This window comes from Panthera onca, chromosome D2, assembly GCF_046562875.1.
Source record: "Panthera onca isolate mPanOnc1 chromosome D2, mPanOnc1 haplotype 2, whole genome shotgun sequence".
NCBI classification, from domain to species: domain Eukaryota; kingdom Metazoa; phylum Chordata; class Mammalia; order Carnivora; family Felidae; genus Panthera; species Panthera onca.
This window is the reverse complement of record NC_138349.1, coordinates 38202015-38226193: the sequence shown is the minus strand read 5'-3', so window position 1 is coordinate 38226193 and position 24179 is coordinate 38202015. Positions and strand designations below refer to the sequence as shown.

At 44.9% G+C, this 24179-nt stretch overlaps 1 long non-coding RNA gene across 1 annotated transcript; it reads left to right on the top strand.

The window, feature by feature from the left end:
* The first annotated feature begins 1208 nt into the window (after positions 1-1208).
* Positions 1209-20666, top strand: LOC144613175 (uncharacterized). The gene is made up of 3 exons (XR_013550518.2): positions 1209-1794; positions 5376-5436; positions 18832-20666. It is a non-coding gene; the product is annotated as an uncharacterized LOC144613175 (long non-coding RNA).
* Positions 20667-24179: the final 3513 nt, after the last annotated feature.

Here is a 24179-nt window from a genome sequence, read left to right as displayed (position 1 = left end):
GAGAGAGAGAGAGTGCAAGTGGGGTGGGGGTGGGGGAGGAAAAGAGAGGGAGACACACAATCTAAAGCAGGCTCTAGGCCGTCGCGGGGCTCAAGCTCACATACTGAGAGTTCATGACCTGAGCCGAAGTCAGACGTTCAACTGACTGAGCCACCCAGGCACCCCGGGTCTGATTTCTTATCTACCAAATGGGAGAGCTGGGTAAGAGGCAACTGAGGCTTCCAGGAAAATCATACCTTGGGTGATGAAAGGCTGAGAGGAGTGGGTGATGGGGAGCCACACTTAGTTGGGTGGGTGCAGATGACAGCCTGGAGGTATTAAAGTTGAGAGAGAGAGAAAACTGTGATCCAGCTCTGAACACTTCCCCTTCTGAAGTCAGCGTTGCAAAGGATTACAAAGGAGGGAAGTCTGTTGTCAAGAGTGGCTGCCTGAGAATCAGCACTGACGCCCAGGGTCCCGCCTCTGCTCATGTCAATCACTGCCACAGCTCCTTACAGTCCCAAACTGCTTTTCCCCTTCTGCAAGCACTAACTATTGCTCTGTGAATAACAGAGATGCATCCTCAAAACCATTCACTGCACTGAGAAAAGGTAATAAAACAGGGATTATCTAAGATTGACCAGAGGTAAAATAAAAAGGAAGTGGCTGGTATCTTGCCCGGCACATGGCGGGAGCACAATGTGTTTTTTCCTGCCTCCCAAGATGGAATGAATGTCACAGACATCAACAGGCTGATTGTCTATTTCGAGGGGGTCTGGTAGAGTAGGGAAAAGACCCCATTCATGAGGGGGGAGGTTACTCCAGTTGTCTCCGATGTTTCCTCCCTTTGAGAAATACACACTAAATTCCCACCCGGACCCACTTCCTGTGTTCTGTCTCCCTCGGGAGTCCCCCACCCTCCTTACCCCCTCTCTGCATTTTCAGCAAGTTTCCCTATGTGTGTTCAGAGTGCTGGTCCGAGGCCTTTAACGATGGGGGTTGAGGGGGTGGAGCTAGAAACACAGCCTGTGTGAGAGAAGGTTAGCAGGTGTAAGACAGGGTGCAAGGGCGGCCATCTGAAGGGTAGCGGCGGTCTGAGGGCTCACTTTTCAGGAGTCAGGCCTTGGCTGACTTGTCAGTTGGGGAGGCATCAGGAAGGGCCCTCTGCTGCGGATTCTAAGTGCCTTCTGGGAGAGGGGATAAGGAAACGGTGCAGGGGGGATCTCACGAAGGGGGATATGTGGGTGTGTGGCAGCCACTCCCCTGAAGAGTGTGTAGTGAAGGCTTGGCTCTCTTAGGTCCAGTCTGGCCTCCAGAAATGACTCCTCCGCGTCTAGGAAGCTCCTTCCTAGAGGCTATTCATTACCACCCTTCCACTTCACGCAAAGGACTGAGAAATAGCCAATCAGAATAGGACCGCGGTGGCTTCCAGCCAATCAGCATTAAAGGAGGGCTTTTGCGGCCCGGCCGCGGATGAAGCCGCTTGCGAGGCTAGGGCCCAAGCAGTGTGGGCGGGGTTTTCTTGTAGAGGAAGCGGTTCAGTCCCTCTTCGCGAGGATTGGCTGCTCCGGTTCAACTGCGTGCTTGTCAAGGAGCCTCCCTATTACGCATGCGCAGTCACTCAGGTACTCTTCGTAGCCCAGTAAAGGTCGGCGCTCCGGTCAAGTCGCGCAGTGCCTTTGTCCATCCATTCATAGGTTCGCGCTCCCATAATGGTCACAGTCTTCCGGAAGTCGTAGTCTTCAGTAACTGGGACCCTAGAGGCTGAAGGATAGCTGAGGTGAAGGGACAGGACAGCTGGTGAGCCCAGAGCAGGTAAGGTAAGATAAGAGCAGGGCTGCCTGTTGAACAGGCAGGAGGAGGCGGGCTGCGTGAAGTGAGGCCAGAAAGCTGCCAGGGGACCTTGGACTTGGGGAGCGCTTCAAACTGAGGGCAAATTACAAGCCTGAAGACCTGTGCAAAAGGAGAGAAGTGGAAACGGTTCACCGAACTGAGGCCAGGCGACGTCACTTCTCCTTGACCTTTCATTGGGCTTCTGTTAGAGCTCAGTAATGCTTTCCTCCCACCCACAGGTCCACAGGCCCCTTAGCATCCTTGTCCAACTGCTGCTTATGTCTCTAATCAACCAGACCTCGCAGCTGTCCTCTTCATTTCCCAGGGGTACTCGATAGTCAACAACTTGTAACATAAACCTTCCTGTTGTCACACACACACACACACACACACACTCACAACCTATTTCAGAGTTCCGTATCTCAGGTCACCCCCTTATCCACGTGTCGCACAGGCTACTGCTAAGCACCTAAGGAAGGGGCCCAGGCACCTCTCACCCTGGCCGACAGCAGCTTCGTCTACAAGAGCAGCCTAAGCGAGTGCTTGCTACTTGGCAGGCTGTTTTCCAGGACTTTCCACGTGTTAACTCATGTCATCCTCACAACAGCCTATCTAGAGAGGATTCATCACCCGATTTCAGGATGAGGAGGTGAAGTGAATGGTTAAGTGAAGCTCTGGGCCACACAGCTGGAAGTGGCTACTTGGCCCCAGAGCTGGCGTTTAACCACCACTCTCCACAGTAAACTGTGCACATGATTTATTTCTAATATGATTTTATTTTATTAAAAAATTATTTATTTATTTAGAGAGAGAGAGTGTGTGTACATGAGCCAGGGGAGGGGCAGAGGGAGAGAGGGAGAGAGAGAAGCCCAAGCAGGCTCTGTGCCACTAGTGTTTTAATATGATTTTATAACAGTTCTGTTGAGAAATTATTCACCTACCATACAATTACCCCATTTAAAGTGTACAGTTTAGGGGTGCCTGCTTAAGATTCTCTCTCTTTCCCCCTCTGCCTTTCTCCCCTGCTTGTGTTTTCTCTCTCTCTCTCTAAAATGAAAATTAAAGGGGTGCCTGAGTGACTCGGTTAAGCGTATGACTTTGGCTCAGGTCATGATCTCATGGTTCATGAGTTCCAGCCCTTCATCGGGCTCTCTGTTGTCAGTGCAGAGCCTGGAGTCTGCTTCAGATTCTGTGTCTCCTTCTCTCTCTGCCTCTCCCCTGCTCATGCTCTGTCTCTTTCTCAAAATAAATAAACATTAAAAAAAATTAAAATAAAGTGTACAATTCAATGTTTTTTTTGGTATGTTCACAGAGCTTGTACACATTATTTTTAAAAATATATTTCTCTTTGATGTATGTGATTTTTATGCAGATAATGTCTAAATATTTTTTTAAATTTGTTTTTTAAATTTGTTTTTATCTTTTAAAATTAATTTATTTTTAGAAAGAGAGAGTGAGAGCAGGGGAGGGGCACAGAGAGAGGGAGAGAGAGCATCCCAGGCACATGGTCAGGGTGCAGAGCCCGATGTGGGGCTCGAACTCACGAAACCGTGAGATGACCTGAGTCAAAATCAAGAGTTGGCCGCTTAGCCAACTGAGTCACCCAGGTGCCCCTAAAAAAAATTTTTTTAAGTAATTTCTATACACAATGTGGGGCTCAAACTAAAAACCCCAAGATCAAGAGTCACATACTCTACAGGCTAAACTAGCCTGGCACCCCTAGATATTTTGAATCAGTGAGTGTACTTTTTATTTTCACTAGGGTGGCAATTGTCAAAAAGTTGGTATCACTATACAAGTACTATGTATGCCATGCTTTTTAAAATAAGTTATAGGGGTTCCTGGCTGGATCAGTTGGTAGAGTGTGAGACTCTTGACCTTGGGGGTCATGAGTTCAAGCCCCACCTTGGGGGCAGAGTTTACCAAAAAAAAAAAAAAAAAAAAGAAAAAGAAAGAAAAGAATATAAGTAATAATTTTATTTTGCAACTTTCAAAGTATTTTCACTCTAACATAATTACTGGATATCTATTTAATAACTCCACATGTATTTTGAATTGCACTACAGTTTTGGCACTTTTCCAGGAACTGGGGGTTCTGAACCAGGCAATGCAAAGCTCTGGCCTTGAGTGGCTGGGATCACAGTGAGGGCAGTGAGCTGGAAAAAGAAATAGATGGTACAGTATTTCAAGTACTGATTGACAGGTGTAGTGAAGACACAGAAAGTGGCTGAGATACAGAGTGATGGGGAGGACAGACAGCTTTCTTAGTTAGACTGGTAGGTCAGAATTGGTCAGTGATAGAAACATAGGTTTAAAACATTTCTCTGCCACAGTCATACATTTTCCTTTGCCACTTTTTTTCTGGCTAAACTGAGCCAATGAAGTCAAACATACCCAGATTTTAGATTAGAGCATAATTTACAAAAAGGGTTTCTTATCTAGAGCCAGTGCCTTTCATTCCAAGAAATGTCTCTCCATCAAATCTGTTTATCTTGTTAAAACAAGACAACAGGCCCCCATATGGAGATACTTCTGCTAAGCCACATCACCAAACTTAGACTTAATTTAATTACAGTTTGACTCTGAAATGGAATCTTAAACCAGTCAATCAGGAACTACCTGATCAGCAGTAGAGGGGTAATCTGCCTGATAACCCCTGCCTTCTCTTAAAGGAAAGTGACCTTGGCACAGCCAATCCACTTTTTGCTAGTATAACTTCTTTGTTTCCTCTCCCTTTTGCCTATAAAAGTCTCTTATTTCACCTCAGACCTCCTTTCTTTCTGCTAGATGGGATGTTGCCAGATTCATGAATCACTGAATAAAGCCAATAAATAAGATCGTTAAAATTTACTCGGTTGAATTTTGTTTTTTTAACAATCTATCTCTTTATATAAGTTATAATAAGTGTCTGATAAGGAAAATTACGTAGTTATTTGGCAGTATTAGAATAAAAGAATGTTTTTACTGGCATTGTTAAAGTTGAAAGACTAAAAACCGTGTTCGTGTTTGAGAGACCAAAGACACTATGATTGGAAAGGGTCTGCACTGAAGCTGGTTTTAGTTCTGTGTTTGTTAGCAATGTTGACTGTGAATGTCAGTAGTTTCTAGAAGCTTGTCTGTTAAATTGAAGAAAGCATTGAATTTGTGACCGCTTGAAATCTGGATTCAAATGCAGTCAAAGCTGGACAAAGTCTTTGTTGTCTCCACTGCATTAGCTAATTTAAAAACCCTGCAACGTTTTGCAGTTTCACCAGTACACAAAGGCACTTAGTGTTTTGTTCTACTCCAATCAGACTACAAAAGAGAATAACAAGTACCTCCAAACAATGTTTACCAAACTAAAAAGAACTATTGAGAAATTAAAGTTCACTAAACAATGAGAAATAAATCATATTTTAAAAACTGAGCAGCAGTTTTAACTTTTTGCTTGTAATGTAAAAGTAAAATGCCTGTTAGTTTGATGTGTAAAGTCTTGAGAGCTATTAATTACCTTCAAATTCTTAGTAAACTAGTAAAATATTAATGTATTAACTTGTAATGATCAACATTGGGATTTTCCACAGTGAGTGCTGAAGCCATCCCCTCCACCACACAGCCCTTGGAGAACCAGTTTTGCTGCTAGAGGTGGGTGGAGTTTGCTGTGTTCTACCCTTTCATCCTGGGTGACTGAGACCTTCTAGGCTTCTAGATCTAGGTACAGGGGGGTACACAGGTCTAAGTTCCATTTTTAAAGGGGTACACCTGTCTTAAGAACAACATTGCTTCTGAAAACTGAAGTGCAAACCTGATGCCCAGGAGCGATGCCCTGGGTGTGTCCCTTGGAAAACAGATACACCTGCCCCAGAAGACCCCCGCAGGCAGATCCCAGAAGTGGAAGCTGAAGCTCACACAATGCCAGAAGTTCTTTCTAGGAAGAGAACATAAAACCATTAACATAATGTTTGTGCAAAAGTTTGTTCATATATACTTTAAGATTTTACTTTTTATTAAAAAAATTTTTTTAATGTTTATTTATTTTGAGAGAGAGAGAGAGAAAGCATGAGCTGGGGAGGGGCAGAGAGAGAGAGACACAGACTCCAAAGCAGGCTCCAGGCTCTGAGCTGTCAGCACAGAGCCGATGCAGGGCTCAAACTCACAAACCGTGAGATCACCACCTGAGCTGAAGTCGGATGCTCAACCGACTGAGCCACCCAGCTGCCCCTTAAGATTTTATTTTTAAGTGGTCTGTATACCTAAGGTGGGGCTCGAACCTACAACCCTGAGATCAAGCCTGGCATGCTCTACCAACAGAACCAGCCAGGCATCCCTGAAAGTTTATATTGATTTGGAATGACAAAGCAGAGCAATTGCAAATTTAGAAAAGCTGACACAAAATTTTTAATGCAACAAATTTTAAAATTGTCAAAATGTGAATTTTACTGGAAACATTAACTGCATAAGCTTGTCACTACTTCATCTGATAGTGATTTTAAATATTTTAAATTAGAATATATAAAATTAGAATAATTTCTATGGGAAAGAATGGAAGATAATGAAGTCTTCCTTCTTAGCCTGATTAACTCTTCTAAAAACATTTTTACTGAAATTTAGAAAACTTGCTTCTAGCTTCACAATGTATCATTGCTAATGTCTTGTAAAAGTTTTGGGTGCTGTCAAATTTGGGAAAACCTCTACTGAGTTGTTTTTTTTTTTTTAATTTTTTTTTTTTTTAACGTTTATTTATTTTTGAGACAGAGAGAGATGGAGCATGAACGGGGGAGGGTCAGAGAGAGGGAGACACAGAATCTGAAACAGGCTCCAGGCTCTGAGCTGTAAGCCCAGAGCCCGACACGGGGCTTGAACTCACGGACCATGAGATCATGACCTGAGCCGAAGTCGGCCCCTTAACCGACTGAGCCACCCAGGCGCCCCTCTACTGAGTGTTTTTTTATGCATGAGCAGCCATATTTCAGGGTGTTTCACTTTTTTTTTTTTTTTTAATGTTTATTTATTTTTGAGAGAGAGGCAGAGCGTGAGCATCGGAGGGGCAGAGAGAGAGGGAGACACAGACTCCAAAGCAGGCTCCAGGCTCTGAGCTGTTGGCTCATAGCCCAACGCTGGACTCCAACTCACAGACAGTGTGATCGTGACCTGAGCTGAAGTCGGAAGCTTAACTGACTGAGCCATCCAGGCGCCCCAGTTACCTTTTCTTGTGTATTTCCCACTCTTCACCATTCTTTGAATTGGTGATGCTGGGTGACCACACTGGAGGTTTGCTCCAGAGGCCTTGGAAGGGACCCTGGGAGTGTATGTGGGGAGGGAGGGACCAGGTGGGTGAAGAGGGTCTTGGAGAGTGAGGAAGAGGTCTATGTGGAGCCTGGACGGTGTGTGGGAGGGAGGTCTGGCTAAGGGGGTTGGGGGACAGGGTGTGCGTGTGTTGAGGGGGGAGTCCCATTGTGGGGAGGAGACCACGGTGTGGGGGCACACACTAGAGGAGGGCTGGAAGCAGGGTAGTGGCCAGAGCTTGGGGGGATCAGACTTGGAGTTGGGGCTTGGGACCTGGGCCAAGATCGCCTGGGCTTGTGTGGGTGAGGGGCCTGGAGTGGGGGGTTAGGGACACTGAGAAACTGGAGAGGGGGCTGGGGTGTGGGAGGAGGCCCAAGTGTGGGTGGAGCTGGGTGTGGTAAGGGGCTCAGGCCCTGGAGTGGGGAGTTATGGGTGGGCGTGCCCTGACTTTGAGGAAGAGTCCCTGATGTGGGACCTGTAGACAGGAGGGTGGATCCCAGAGCCTGCAGAGTGGCTAGGATTAGGGATACCGGAACTTTGTGGCAATCTGGCTATGGGAGGTGTGGGGGAGGGGGTCAGGATGTGGGTGGACGTGGGTGGGGGTCAAGGGGGCTGGTGGTGGAGGGTTTTCTGCCTGTAGGCCTAGGCCCCAGGAAATGGGGGAAGCTGGGGTGTGGGACCCCTAAGCTTAAGTTTCAGTAGCTTTAGTAGCTCAGAAATGTTCCCACTAGGACTGTTTTGTTTTTAGTGTCTATTTATTAATTTATTTTGAGAGAGAAAGAGAGCGAGAGCATGTAAGCAGGGGAGAGGGGTAGAGAGAGGGAGAGAAAGAGAATCCTAAGTAGGCTCCGCACTGTCAGCACAGAGCCCAACATGAGGCTTGGTCCCACAAACTGTGAGATCGTGACCTGAGCAGAAATCAAAGGTCTATTGCTTAATGGACTGAGCCACCTAGGCACCCCAGGACTGGGTTTGATAGAAGAAAACCCAGAAACAGTGTAAATAACCATTGACCAGAGAAAGATAATTACAGCATTTTGTGGGTTAGAACTTTATTCGGCAGTGAAATGAGTGATTTAGTCATGGATTAAGGTAAAAACCAGTGTATCGAATGAAAAAAGTTGTAGAGGAATGCCATTTTTATATAGTTCAAGACTATATATGTAGTAAAGCCATAAATGAAAATACTAGAATAGATAATAATTTAAAAAGTAAGGGACACCTGGGTGACTCAGTAGGTTAGGCATGGGTCTGTTGATTTCGGCTCAGTTCACGGAGCCCATGTCGGGCTCTGTGCTGAGCCTGGAGTCTGGTTGAGATTCTTTCTCTGTGTCTCTCTGCCCCCCACCCCCAAATAAATAAGTAAATAAGCTTAAAAAAAAAGTGAGTGCACAGTTCAGACTGGAGTTTCCTCTGAAAAGTGAGGAACGGAGTGAGGCCTCGTGTGCACGGGAAACTTCACCTGCCTCGGTAATTATTGGGTCTGTTAAAGTTGACCCGGTGCCGCCTGTTTGGCTTTTCCGTTGTACAAGAGAATGACGCAGAGCACAGGTAGCAGAATGAAGCACAGTTAACGACTGGCAGGAGAAGACTATGAAGGAGCAAAGGGATTGGTAATTTGAGGAAGGCCTTCCAGGTTTTTCATGGGAATGGTACAGCTGGTGTCTGAAATGGGAATAGAGGGATTATTCGGAAGACCAGCAGCTGTGGTTTGGACAGCTTGGACTTGACAAGGAATGGAGGGAATGTTCTGAGGCTAGCAGCTGTAGGCTGGGCAGGCCAGACTTTCTGGAGAGGGATGCAGAAGAAGAGGTGGGGCTAAGTGGTGTGGAGGGATGAGGAGGCCCAGCTGAGGAGACAGGACATTTGAAAGCCACTATAGCCAAGTCTCACATCTCAGGTCCTATAGGGTCTCTCACGACATTTAATTCGATGCAGTGGATGAATTTAGAGTCACTGTGCCCATTTTACAGACAAGAAACGGAAATCTGGACTGATTCAGTGAATTTGCCAAGGCCAGTCTGACCCCAAAGTCCCTGGTATTAGCACTGTTCAATACCACACTTTGCAGCATTAACTCATTGACTCCTCACAACAGCACTATGAGGTTGACCCTATCAGTGTTCTGTTCTCTAGTCGGGGAAGTGGAGGCACAGAGAGCCAGATGGTAATCGATGAGACCAGAATTAGAATCCAGGTCGGGTCCCATAATCTAGGCCTCAGGCCAGTGACAGTGGCGGGAGTGGAAGTGCTTGTGGAAGAAAACAATGTGGCCAGGGGGTGGCACGCGGTAGGGAATGTACGAGGGGAATAACGGATTGAACGTGGGAGTTCTCATTTCCCATCTTCTATGTCCCTCTCCTGTTAACTCACCCCGAATTCTCCCAGAGCCTGTGAGTGCCTACATGGAGGCAGTGCTGGTTCTACTGATGAAGCCGTGAACTGAGCAGACTGCACGGGGCAGATGAATTCGATTCATCGGCCCGGCAGGGGTCTTCACTGAAGAAGCCCAAGACAGATTGTTGGGCCCTCCAAATTCACAGCTGTTTATCAGCCTCAGTGGGACAGCCAGTTGGGAGAAAACCCACAGTCAGTTTTGTTTTCTCCTAGGCAAATGCTATAGATGTTTTTATGTATGAAAATAGACATTATGTATATGAAAGAGGACAGGCAAACACTCACCAGGAGGAGTGCTGGCTGAAGACACCATGGCAGCCAGGTTTGGGAAGCTGGAGAGTGGGACCTCCCACAGCAGAGGCAGCACCCTCGTCTGTCCTAGGGAACGCCCTGAGATAAGCTAATTTGTGCTAGAGAATCCCAGAAAGAAGTAGGAATTACAGTGCCCCGGACCTTCTGAAAGTGGGTGTTCAGATTTGCTGGAGGACTGCCTGGAAGTCCCCTTGAAGGGCAGGGGTAAGTGTTTTTCCTGGTACAGGATCCTCTTGCCTGGCCATTCTGTGTATCTGTGGCTCTGAGTTCCTTGGTGTCACTTTCTGGGTCTGACTTGGACTCTCTTTCCCTCCCTCTAGCTATCCCTCATCGCTCTGGGTCTCTGAGTTGTTTGCATCCTTATTTCTGTATCTTTGCTATATCCAGGTGTCTCTCACAACTTCCCTGAGCCTGCTCGACTGGGAAATTTCTGTGACTCCAGATGTTCTGTTTTAGTGCCCTCCAGGCCAGGCCCAGCAATTAGCCCCTCGGGGTACAACCCTACTAGGCGTGAAGCCAGTGGTTAGCTCACCACCCAGGGTCCTTTCTGGGGCGTGGCCTTTGAGTCAGGTCAAGCAAGGGTGTGGGATCCCAGGGCAATTTTCATTTGTGGGAGCAGGGCAGAGCCCACCCCCAGTAGCCACAAGGTGGCAGTAGAGGACTGTTGCAGCAGCATTCTTTTCCCTACTGCACTCTCACTGTTGAGACACTTCCAGGTTAGAGGGAGTAGATTTGGGGTGTCAGCGAATTCGTTCAAACCTGAAGTTTACTTTAAAAATCAGGACTAGCCCACCAATTTTCATGACATTTAAAAGGTTTGTAGAGTTACTACTGTGCTAGACGTTCCTTGTTGAGCCCCAGTTTCCTTTCCTCAAACCTGGGGATAATAGAATAATCTACCCAGTGGAAGTAATGTGAAATGAGACCTGGTACAAACTTAGTGTATAATGACTTTGAGTAACTTTGCCGTCACATGCTTGGATCCTTTTTCACCACTGGCTGGTGCTATTCCCTTGGGTCAGTGTTCCCACGGGCACCCTAGGGCAGGACCATCCTTGGCTTGACCTGGCTGGAGTTTTGGTGGGAAAAACTTGTATTCATTGTGTCCAGATGCCTTAACACCTATACTTCACTAATCATTAAGTATCTGAATATGTATTTTTTGAATCACTGAATACATCCTATCTATCAAGAAATGTACAAAAAAGTCTGTATAAGGTCCATTTAAGCATTATATTTATCTAACCACTGTATAGATGGAAACACCTGTCTACAAAGATAAACATGTATTTTTGCATATTTTGCTATTTCTCCACTTGGAATCAATTTTAGCACTATTCTACACTTTTTCTTCACGTTGTCAATATTTATGTAACCACTATATCAAAAATAAATAAACATTAAAAAAAATGACTTGGGGCACCTGGGTGGCTCAGTTGGTTAAGCATCCGACTTCGGCTCAGGTCATGATCTCATGGGTCGTGGGTTTGAGCCCCATGTCAGGCTTTGTGCTGACAGCTCAGAGCCTGGAGCCTGCTTTGGATTCTGTGTCTCCCTCTCTCTCTGCCCCTCCCCTGCTCTCACTCTCTCTCTCTCTCTCTCTCTCAAAAATAAATAAACAGTAAAAAAATTTTTAAATGACTTTACAAAGCTTTTTATTGAAGTATAATATACACATGGAAAAGTATGCCTAAGTGTCTAACTTGATGAATCTTTGCAAAGTGAGCACACCTGGGTATCCAGCATGCAGCTCAAGAACCAACATTACCAGGACCCAGAGACCCCACAGGCCTCCTTCCACTTGGCCCGAGTAATAACTCTTTTTTTTTTTTTTTTTTTTTTAAAATTTTTTTTTTTTAACGTTTATTTATTTTTGAGACAGAGAGAGACAGAGCATGAACGGGGGAGGGGCAGAGAGAGAGGGAGACACAGAATCAGAAGCAGGCTCCAGGCTCTGAGCCATCAGCCCAGAGCCCGACGCGGGGCTCGAACTCACGGACCGCAAGATCGTGACCCGGGCTGAAGTCGGACGCTTAACCGACTGAGCCACCCAGGCGCCCCCCGAGTAATAACTCTTTGAACTTCTAACCCCTAGATTTGTTTTTCTGGCCTTTGAACTTCATATAAATGGAATCAAACAGGCTGTCTTATTTTAGGCATTTGTGGGCTTTTCTCATATAGTCAAGGCCTTTTTATTCTCATTATTTTATGGTATTGCCTTGTTATTGTATATTATTCAATTTATTTATTATTTTTTTGAGTTTTATTTATTTATCTTGAGAGAGAGAATAAGCAGAGGAGGGGCAGAGAGAGGGAGAGAGAGAATCCCAAGCAGGCTCTGCACTGTCAGTATGGAACCCAATGTGAGGCTCGATCCCACAAACCATGAGATCATGACCTGAGCTGAAATCAGGAGCTGGACACTTAACCGATTGAGCCACCCAGGTGTCTCTATTTATTATTTTTTTTAAAGGTTCTTTTTTTTTTTAATGTTTATTTATATTTGAGAGAGAGAGGATGCATGCACAAGCGAAGGAGGAGCAGAGAGAGAGGGAGACACAGTGTGAAATGGAACAACCACTGTTCCCTTGCACCCCTGGAGGCTTGGCATTTTCCAATGTTTTTATGTTAACCTTTTTGGTAGGTGAGCTTTTAATCTGCGTTTCCCTGATAACTAATTAAATGGGGCTGCTTCTCACTCATATGCTTCTTAGTCATTTGCATCATCTCTCAGGAACAATGGGTCTTCTTTTTTTTAATAAATATATATAGAGAGAGGCAGAGAGAGAGAGAGAGAGAGAGAGAGAGAGAGAGAGAGAGAATCTCAAGTAGGCTCCACACCCAGTGTGTAGACCGATGTGGGGCTTGATCTCATGACTGTGAGATCATGACCTGAGCTGAAATCAAGAGTCAGATGAGCCATCCAGGCATCCTAGGAACTATGGGTCTTCTGTGTCGTCTTCTGTTAGATGATCTTTCCCTTTAATTTGTAGCAATTCTTTACTTTCTTGATGCAGTATGTTGCCTTCTCACTTTCTTTAATGACTTTTTTTTTTATGAACAGAAATTATTAAATTGAAAATTTCCAGTTTATCAATTTTCTTTTTATGGTCAGTGCTTTTTACTTGCCATTAAGAAATGTTTGCCAACTTTAAGGTCATGAAGGTATTCTCCTTTGTTTTTCTTTTAAAGCTTTGTGTATATATTTTTTACCCTCACATGTAGATCAGCACTCCATTTGGAACTGATTGTATGGTGTCAGATAGGAGTCTTTTCCATGTGGGAATCTAGTTGGCCCAGTACTGTTTATTGAAATGTATATCTAAATATCTACATATTTTTCTCTTAAAATTTTTTTAAATCTTTATTTATTAAAAAATTTAAAAAAAATATTTTTTGAGGGAGAGTGTGCAGACAGGGAAGGGGCAGAGAAAGAAGGAGACACAGAATCTGAAGCAGGTTCCAGGCTCTGGGCTGTCAGTACAGAGCCCGACATGGGACTCGAACTCACGAACTGTGAGATCATGACCTGAGCTGAAGTTGGATGCTTAACCGACTGAGCCACCCAGGTGCTCCTGCAGTGGTAATTTACAGCACACCATCTTTTGGTCCATCCTGCCCCTGCCCAGCTTCTCCATCCTCTTTTTGAGATCAACTCCCACATGGCTTGTACCAAATCCTTGTTTCAGAATCAGCCTCTGGGGCACTGGAAATCAAGGCACAGTCTAATACAAATGATCACTTTCTTTAATATTCTAATACTGCTAGAACTTTAGAACATTTGAACTCTGTTAACTCCTCATCAATTGCTGCATTATTGCTGCATTGTTGCTCTCATGGAGTTTATTTTACTATTATTTTTAGTTTAGAGAGAGGGAGAGAGCGAGCGCATGATCAGGGGAGAGGGGCAGAGAGAGAGAGAGAGAATCTCAAGCAGGTGCCATTCTCAGCACAGAGCCCAAGGCAGGGCTTGATTCCATGACCCTGAGATCATGACCTGAGCCAAAATCAGGAGTATGATGCTCAAGCAACTGAGCCCCCCAGGCACTCCTGCTGTCATGTATTTTAGTTCTATGTGTATATAGAGGTATTTTTTCTCTTTTAAAACAGCTTTATTGAGATATAATTCACATACTATACAATTTACCCATTTAAAGTGTACAACTGAAGGTTTTCAGTATATCCATGGATAGGTGCAACCATTACCACAACTGCATTTTAGATTTTCATTACATCAAAAAGAAACCCCACACTGTGTCAGCTATACTTCAATTAAAAAAAGAAAAAAAAAAAGAGGTAACATTACCCACACCCGTCCCCCACCCCACCCCAAAGCAAAACCCAGCTCACAGCCTTTAGCTCTCATCTTCCTAACCCCTTGTCCTCTTAGCTCTAAACAACCGCTAATCTATTTTCTATGTCTTTCTATTTCCCTATTCTGGACTTTCTTATAAATGGAATCATATATTGTGTGGCCTTTTATGACAGGCTTTTTACAGGTAACCATGTTTTCAAGGTACTTCTGTGTTGTAGCATATGTCAACACTTCATTACTTTTTAAATTATTTTTACTTTTTTAATTCTTTTTAATTTTGAGAGGGAGTATGAGTGGGAGAGAGGTGCAGAGGGAGGAAGAGAGAGAATCTTAAGCAGGCCCCATGCTTAGCGCAGAGCCCTATGCGAGTCTCCATCCCACAACCCTAGGATCATAACCTGAGCCAAGATCAAGAGTTGGACGCTTAACTGACTGAGCCACCCAGGCGCCTAGCACTTCATTGCTTTTTTTTTTTTTTTTTTAATGTTTATTTATTTTTGAGAGAGAGACACACACAGAGCACAAGCTAGGAGGGGCAGAGAGAGAGGGAGACACAGAATGCGAAGCAGGATCCAGGTTCCGAGATGTCGGCACACAGCCAGACGTGGGGCTCAAACTCACAAACAGTGAGATTGTGACCTGAGCTGAAGTCAGACGCTTAACCGACTGAGCCACCCAGGCACCCCACTACATTCTTTTTTATAGCCAAACGATATTCCATTGTGTGAGTATATCATGTTTTGTTTTCCATTCATCCACTGATGGACATTTGAGTTGTTTCCACCTTTTGGCAATTAGGAATAATGGTGCTATAAACATTTATATACAAGTTTTAGTATAGAAATATGTTTTCATTTCTTTTGGGCATATACCTGTAAGTGTAATTTTTGCGTCATATGGTAACTCTATTTAATCGTTTGAAGAACTCAGACATTTTACATTCTCACAGTATGTAGTGTTCCAACTTCTTTATGTCTCCATCAATACTTATTGTTAGCTAATTTTTTTGATTCTAGACATCCCAGTGGGTGTAAAGTGGTATCTTTGTGGTATTGATTTGCATTTCTCTGATGACTAATGTGTCACGTTTCTTTTCATGTGCTTATTGGCCATTTGTGTTTTTTTGTTGGAAAAATGTATCTTGAGATCCTTTGCTCACTTATAAACTGGGTTATTTGTCTATTCTTTCATTCTTTTTGATGCTATTGTGAGCATTTTAGTAAGTTAATTTTTGGATGGTTCATTGCAAGTGTGTAGAAATACAATGGGCTTTTGTATATTCATATTTTATCCCGTAACCTTGCAGAACTCATTTATTAGTTCTAATAGGTTTTTGTTTTTTGTTTTTTGTTTTTTTTTTTTTTAGTGGATTCTTCAGGATTTCCTATAAACAAGATCATGTCATTTGTGAATAGAGACAGTTTTTACTTCTTTTCTTTACAATCTCGATGCTTTTTATTTCTTTTTCTTGCTTAATTTCCCTGGCTATCACCTCCAGTACATTTTATTTTGAATGTTTATTTATTTTTGAGAGAGAGAAAGACAGAGTGCAAGCGGGGGAGCGGCAGAGAGAGAGGGAGACACAGAATCTGAAGCAGGCTCCAGGCTCTAAGCTGTCAGCACAGAGCCGATGTGGGGCTCAAAATCATGAACCGTGAGGTCATGACCTGAGCCGAAGTCAGACGCCTATACCCGATTGAGCCACCCAGGTGTCCCATCCTCCAGTACAATTTTGAATAGAAGAGGCAAGAGCAGATACCCTTGTCTTTTTCCTGATCTTAGGAGAAAAGCAATGTGAATACAGATTCCCCACCACTTGTTCTGGCTTGCTTTGGTTCTTGTTTGCTTGCTTATTTGCAGATGAGCTTCCCTCATCTGCTAAATGTGAAATCTGTTTCCCCTGCAATGTGGAGCCTCTGATGACACCCTTCAGAGTGTGCAGTCTTGAGCATGTGCCACTCACCCTGGGGTGATAATGCTGTTAGCAGGGCTCTTTTTGAGTGTGTCTTTCCTTGATCTCTCTGTTAAGCTGTCTGCCTCATTTTGTATTACATCAATATGTTAGGTTCCACTAATTACTGGCTAATTGCTGTATTATTTTCTACCGTGCCCTGGGGCATAAATTGTTCATTGGTCTGATCCAATTAAATTCAGGCAAGGGTAGTTTCAGAGGCCACTTTTTGAGTAGGTGGGCTATTCTTAGCTCTCTTTTCTCTTGGTTATCTCTAGTGAATTAGCTGGCCTATGGTTTAGTGTGTTGCTCTTAATTAAGAGGAACTATTGTTTTTAAGAGTGTCCTTAAATTTGAACTTCTCTACGCTCAATTTCAAATAAAATCAATTCCTTTGGTGAGAGCTTCAGAGTTCTCTTTTCTAACTGGCTGCCTTTCCCCCAGGCAATATCTGTGATCCACTATTTAGGGAGCTGAGTGGGTTTGGTAGCCCCTGGTCTTCTCAGCTTGTTTTTCTGGTGTGGGACCTCTCTCTGCCCTAGAAATGATGGGGCAGGAGTGATCAGGACCTCAGAATTCTTGGCCTGCTTCCCCTGGGCTAGAACCTCCATTCTGTAGGTTGAGAACAGGAGCCCTTGACCTCTTGGCTACACTCACCAGTAACTTAGCCCCTTCAACTTGGAGTTGGAGATGAGAAGTGCTGGTAGCTTGCTTCTCCTGGTGAAATACAGTAACCCTTTGTATAAGAAAAACACTCCTGGGGCACCTTGATGGCTTAGTTGGTAGAGCATGAGACTCTTGATCTCAGAATTGTGAGTTTGAGCCACACGTTAGGTGTGGAGATCACTTAAAAGTAAAATCTTGAAAACAAAGAAAAACAGTCCTGTGTTTCTTTTATTCTCATACCACTGTAACAACTCACAACACTCCTGACACTAGATGGGTGTGTTTCCCACCCATCATGCAGTTCTGCAACACCAGCCAGTTGTCCTACAATTCAATTCAGTTCTGACACTACCTGGAGTTAGTGTTAGATCCCACAGTCTAAGGGTTCACCCCTGCAAGACTGCCCCACTTCAAGTTAATCTGTTGATTTAAGTAACCTCTACACCCAGTATGGGGCTTTAACTCACACTCCTGAGATCAAGAGTTGCATGCTCTTCTGACTGAGCTAGCTAGGTCCTCCCAAAGGACAGCCCCACTTCAGATGCCAATGGCAAGTTCCAGATTATCATCTGTACTTATGACTACATGGCTATAAATTGGGGTTCCTATAACCCCCTCCTAGGGGTTGATAACTTGCTGGAGTGGCTCACAGAACTCAGGAGAATACTGATTTATGTTTGCCAGTTTATTATAAAGGGTATGATAAAGGATATGAATAAGCAGTCAGATGAAGTGATATGTGAGGTCTGGAAAAGTCCCGAGAGCAGGAGCTTCTGTCCTCGTGGAGTTGGGGTATGTCACCCTCCTGGCATATAAGTGTGTTCACGAACCCAGATCTTCGAATCCCATACTTTGGGGATTTTATGGAGGCTTCATTCCATACATGGAGGCATGATCTATCATTAACTCAATCTTCAGTCCCTCTGGAGGATGGGCAGTGGGGTTGAAAATTTCAAATTTCTAATCATGGCTTGGTCTTTCTGCTGACCAGCTCCCATCCCAAAGCTATCCAAGAGCCCACCAAGAGTTGCCTCATTAGGATAAAAGACACTCCTATCACCCGGGAAACTCTAAGGGATTTAGGAGCTCTGTGTCAGGAACCGGGATCAAAGATCAAATATTAGAACAAAAAATGCTCAAAGTGCTCTTATCACTTAGGAAATCACAAGGGTTTTAGGAGCTCTCTGTCAGGAGCTGGGGGCAAAGATAGATACTGCCTATTAGTTTACACACTTGGCCGGGGACTGAGGGGAGAGGGAGCCTTGTCTTCTTGGCTACATCCGCCCAGAGTAGAGCTTCCCTCAAACTGAGCTGGGGAGAGGGGAGGAGAGAGGGAATAGGATGCGGTTCAAATCCCAGACTCTCGCTGGCCTTACTGAGTTTTAGTAGCTTTTCTTGAATAAATGTTTCTTCACTGACTGAATGCCCTTAGGACAATTTCCAGAAACTTTAAATGGTGTGGTTTTTAAAAAATAGTGTTTACCAGCTTTGCTTGTTTCCCTGGGAAGTGGGTCTGTGGAGCTCCTCGTGCTGCCATCCTGACGAGGCAACTCGGGGCAACTCTGTGAGGCGAGCGGAATTTCTTAGCAGGTGCTACAGTCTCCACAGAGATCCTCAGAGAAAGGCCCTCCAGCTTGGTTCTGCCCTCGGGCACGCCCCCTCCAACATCAGTAGGAAGGACTTGTTATCAGTTATCACATGTCTTTATTTAGCACTTAAGTATGTGTGTCCCCATTTTGTTCCATAGTTTTTACCAAAAGCCCCTGTCCTTCCTTCCTCCTCTGCTCCAGCAGGGATAGAATCGCAGATGGCGCAGCCCGTGGTGGCTCTCAGCATTCCCCGTGTGATCTGCTAACAACCTACCTTTCAAAGCTTACTAGTACTTCTCACTTTTCACTGCCTTGTCCTTTCCTTTGGCAAGATTCCTTCCTTCATGAGGAAGGGGGTCCCAGGGCAAGTTAGAAAGGCCAGAAATCATCTTGGAGTCCAAGGGCAGCCCCCCGGAGGGGGGGGGGGCGGTGTCCACAGGGATAAGCTCCAAGTACCCTGACACCAGATGGCCTCATGGCAGGCAAGTGGGGCCAGCGGCTGAAGGAAGCTGTGTGCTCTGCAGGGTTGTAGTGTGAGTGCCTGACAGCAAGCTTTGGAGAGCCCAGACCTCCAGGGCCAAGGCATTCATCTCGGGAGACAGACCACCAGCTGGCCGACACAGCTACCAGCTACACAACTGGGTAAGGAGCCGAGCCTGCACCACCCAGGAGGCTCCCCTCTTCCAGACCCCTGGGTGATAACCGACCACTTGAGTGACCCCACTTTTCCCTTCCCACCCAAATTCCCGCTCTTATGTTTTGAACTTGCCAATAAAGAGTGAATCCGCGAAACCCTAGGCCCCACCCCCACCCCCCTACCCCCCTACCCCCCTCAGGCACCAAGGAGAAGCAAGTGGCTGAGTGTGGCTTCAGAGTTGGGCCTGCCTTGCCGTCCTGCTGTGGGGGACCACGTGGACGTGAGGAAAGATTTGGGCTGTGCTCATTCCCTCCTCCGACCCTTTCCAGAAATTCTATTTCTTCTTCAATTTCCCCTTCCCAGGAAAGCTTCCCAACTTCTATAGCTTTATCCCGATACCTCCTTCTGCCCCCCCCCCGAACTTTGTCACGCCCTTCTCCAGACTTTGCCACTCCACCTTCCGCTACAGGTGGTTGGCTTCCTCTGTGTGCCTCACCCAACCCGAGAGCTCCTTGGCGGGCAACCATGCCTCACATGCACCACAGCGGCCCTGGAGCCTGCGGCCGGGTGGCCAGAGTCCACAAATGTCTGCTCCATGCCTGATCGCTGCTGCAGCTGCAGACAAGGGGCCTGTGTACAGTGGGCACCTGGTGTGGGCCTCTCCGTCAGCAGGTCCGGGGGAGACTTTGCAGAGAGAACGCCAGTGGCGGTCACTGCGCTACGGCCACACTCATCTGGGACAGACGGTAATCCAGTTACCAGGGAGAAGTTCCCAGGAATAAAGATTCGGAGGTCGGTTTCCCGTTCCTGACCTGGTGCCGTCTCCATGGGCTTGGTGGACAAACTTGACCTGCAGCGAGCCAGAGCCTCAGGCTTCGTGGCTGCCACCGGCCAGGGCTTCTGTTAGACCTGCAGAGACAAGGAAGCACCGCGAACTGCCTGCGGTTTGCTGCCAGGAGAGTTGATGGAATCGACAGCAGGGCACTCACCTACATATCCTGCTGTGGACACCTGGCAACATTTATGAAATCTGGGGCTGTCACATTGTTTTCTGTGTATTTAAGGGAAAAAATGTAATTTAAAAAATGAATAGGGCCGCCTGAGTGACTCAGTAGGTTAAGCATCCTACTTCGGCTCAGGTCATGATCTCGCAGTTCGTGAGTTCGAGCCCCGCATCAGTCTCCGTGCTGACAGCTTGGAGCCTGGAACCTACTTCGGATTCTGTGTCTCCCTCTCTCTCTACTCCTCCCCCACTCGTGCTCTGTCTCTCTCTGTCTCTCAAAAATAAATAAAAAACATTAAAAAAATTAAAAATGAATAGCAGACACAGAGTGAGTGCATTGAGCAAACAGAAGCCTGGGAGCCTCTCAGAAAACAACAGGATCTTTGTGTGGCTTATGGTGCGGTGTCCCAAGGTAAGACTGAAAGTCTGACATCCGGAAGGAGGCAGAGGCTTGACTTCAAGCCCCCAAAGTTAGGCTAGTACTTTAGGTGCTGCTCACCCTGCCTGGAGAAATGAGGTAAGAACCACCCCTGAGGGGGTGTCTGAGTGGCTCAGGGGGTTAAGCGTCCGGCTTTTGATTTCTGCTCAGGTCACGATCTCATGATTTGTGAGACTGAGTCCGCAGTGGGACTGACAGCGCAGAGCCTGCTTGGGCTTCTCTCTCTCTGCCTCTCTGTCTCTCTGCCCCTCCCCTGATCACATGGGCAATCTCCCCCCCACCCCCCGCTCTCTCAAAAAAAGGTAAATAAATAATAAACGTTAAAAAAAAAAGAACGACATTTTCCTTTTAATTTTAATGTAAGTTTAAATACAGGTATTTTCTAGAGTTTCATATAGATAAAATCATACACATATACTCATTTGTCTGTCTTTTTCCCATCAGCATAATTACTTTGAGATTCACTCATGTTAATGTGCCAATAGTTCACTCTTTTTATTGGTGAGTAGTGTTTCATTTTACGGGATGTGCCATTATTTGTTTATCCATTTGCAAACTGATGGACATTTAGGTTGTTTCTCGATTTTGGCTATGACAAGTAAAGCTCCAGTGAGCATTAATGCATTAATGTGTGGGCATATATTTTCATTAAACTTGGGTAAATAGCTAGAAGTGGAATGACAGAGTCAAATGAAATTTGCATGTTTAAATTTATAAAAATTTGCTAGGGGCGCCTGGGTGGCTTAAACAGCCAACTCTTGATCTTGGCTCAGGTCATGATCTCATGGTTTGGGAGTTCAAGCCCGATGTTCGGCTCTGTGCTGACAGCATGGAGCCTGCTTGGGATTCTCTCTCTCTGCCCCACTCCCACGCTCATGTGCTCTCTTTCTCAAAAACAAATAAACATTTAAAAAAAAGCACACACACACACACACAAACAACCTGCTAAACTATTTATGTTCTACCAGCAGTGTAGAAAGTTCCAGTTTGTCTACATCCTTGCCACTGGTCAGTCTTTCTGATTATAGCCATTCTAGTGGGCGTGTAGTAGTATTGCTCTGTGTTTTGTTTTGTTTTGTTTTAATTTTATATCTATCTATCTATCTATCTATCTATCTATCTATCTATTTAACAGAGAGGGTGTGTGAGCAGGGGAGAGGGTCAGAGAGAGAATTTCAAGCAGGCATCATACTCAGCATGGAGCCCTACGGGGGGCTGGATCCCACATCTCTGGGATCATGACCTGAGCTGAAATCAAGAGTCAGATGCTCAACCGACTGAGCCACCCAAGCGCCCCTTTCTGTGGTTTTAATTAACACTTCCTTAATGACTGATGATGTTGGGCATCTTTTCATGTGTGTGTTTGCTATCAGTTTATCTTCTTTGCTGAAGTGATTATTCATATATATATATATATATATATATATATATATATATATATATATTTTTTTTTTTTTAACCCATCTTTTAAAGACAGGAACAGAATATTGTGTAAGTAAGTGCTTACCACCGTCCCCTGTCTTCGGAGGAGGTATTGGTGTTTTTGCTGCTCTTTAAGGGCAGAGATGGGAAGAAGGGGCATGGGGCTAGAATGATCTATTTAGAACAGACCTGGGAGTACTTGGGGGGGGTGGGAATCAAAGAATCCTGCTGGAGGGGAGAGGGAGGAGAGGAGGAGAAAGCTGGGAACTAAGGGGGAGAGAGGCAGCTCTGGGAGAGAGGAGGGGTGGAGCGAGGGGATCCCCTGTGAGGGACCTCCCCTCACTGTCCCCTCCAGAAGAACCTAGGCACAGCGCTTTGTAACTGCTCAAAGCTTTTGGAATTGGGTCAGTGTTACTTTTGGCCATGCCACTACACTGAGATGATGGGGGTGGGGGTAGGGAGTGGTTTTCTCTAAGTGTTATATAAACATTGAGCAGTTGTAGTTTTATTCTTGGCCTTAGCAACAGAAGTACAGCAAGGGAGAGGAGCAGGGTAGGGAAGCATTTTTACAAAGAATATGTATTAAATGTTTTTTTATTTTGCAATAATTATAGATCCATGAGAAGTTGCAGAAAAATGCACAGGGAGGTGTCATGTACCCTTCACCCAGTTGTCCCCAATGGTAACATCTTCCCTAACTACAATACAATGTAAAACCAGGAAGTTGGAAGTGCTCATTCAGATTTCACTAGTTTTATGTGCACGTGTGTGTGTGTGTGTGTGTGTGTGTGTGTGTGTGTGTGTTTGTGTGTGTGTGTGTGAATGTGAATAGTTCTGTGCGATTTAATCACAGGTGTAGATTCATGTAACTAGCACTACTCTTAAGACACAAAACAATTAGGGGCGCCTGGGTGGCTCGGTCATTAAGCATCTGACTTAAGCTCAGGTCGTGATCTCACAGTTCATGAGCTCGAGTCCTGCTTGGGCTGAGCACGAGCCCCTCTTTGGGTGAGCATGAGCCCTCTTTTGGGTAAAGCACAAGCCCCTCTTCAGATGAGCCCCACTTCTCTCTCTCTCTCCTGCTCCCTCACTCTCTCTCTCCCCTTGTGAGATTCTCTTTCTCTGCCTCTCCCTCACTCACTTGCACCCTCTCTCTCTCTCTCTCAAAAAAAGAAAAAAAAGAAAAAGATACAGAACAATTGTGTCCCCTCAAGACTCCCTCAGGCTGTCCTTTACTGACCTCCACCCCCCTCTCTCCCTCTCCTTTACTCCTAACCCCCAGCTGCCACTAATCTGATTTCCATCTCTATCACTTTGTCATTTCAAAAATATTACATAAATGGAATCATACAGTATGTTGCCTTTTGAGTTTGGGTCAGTGTTACTTTTCTCACTCACCACACTTCACTTGAGATCCATCCAAGCTGTTGAACATGTCAATACTCTGTTCTATTTTACTGCTATTTCTTGGTATGGATGTACCACAGTTTGTTTAAATTTCCAGTTTTTACCAATTGTGAATAATGCTCCTGTGAACGTTTGTGATCAGATTTTGGTGTGAACATAAGTTTTCATTTCTCTGTGACAGATGTCCAAGGGTGTGGTTGCTGGGTTGTATGGTGAGTGTGTATTTAGTTTTATAGGAAACTACCAATTTATTTTCCAGAGTGGCTGTACCATTTTACATTCCTACCAGCAATGTATGCATGATCTGGTTTCTCTGCATCCTCACCATCATTTGGTTGTTATCACTATTTTTTATTTTTGTTATTCTGATTGGTATGTAGTGATATCTGATCATGGTTTTAATATGCATTTCCCTAATGGCTAATGATGTTTAACATCCTTTCCTGAACTTATTTGCCAATGTATATCTTCTTTGGTGAAATAAATGTTCATGTCTTTTACTCATTCCTGATTGGATTTTTAAAAAATTGAGTGGTTTGTCTTCTCATTGAGTTATAAAAGTTCTTTATGTATTCCAGGTTCAAGACCTTTGTCACATATATATTTTGCAAATATTTTATCCAAATTTGTTGCTTCCCTTTTCAAAAGCTGTGTCTTTTTAAGAACAAGTTTGAATTCTGATGAACTCTAATTACTGGCTTTTGTTTTATTAGGGATGATGCTGTTTGTGTTTTATTTAGGCAGTCTTTGACAGACCAAAGGTCACTAAGGTTTTCTCTTTTGTTTTCTTCCAGAAGTTTGTGCTAATTACACACAATTATCTTCAGTGTTCGATTGCTGAAATGACCTACAGGACTCATACAGTTTATACTCCTATTTTATTGCAGGCATTGCGGTCCCAGCAGAAAGAAAATGCACTGGAGGGGTCTGAAGATCTCAGGCTCAGGCTTCTTTGAACTTCTAC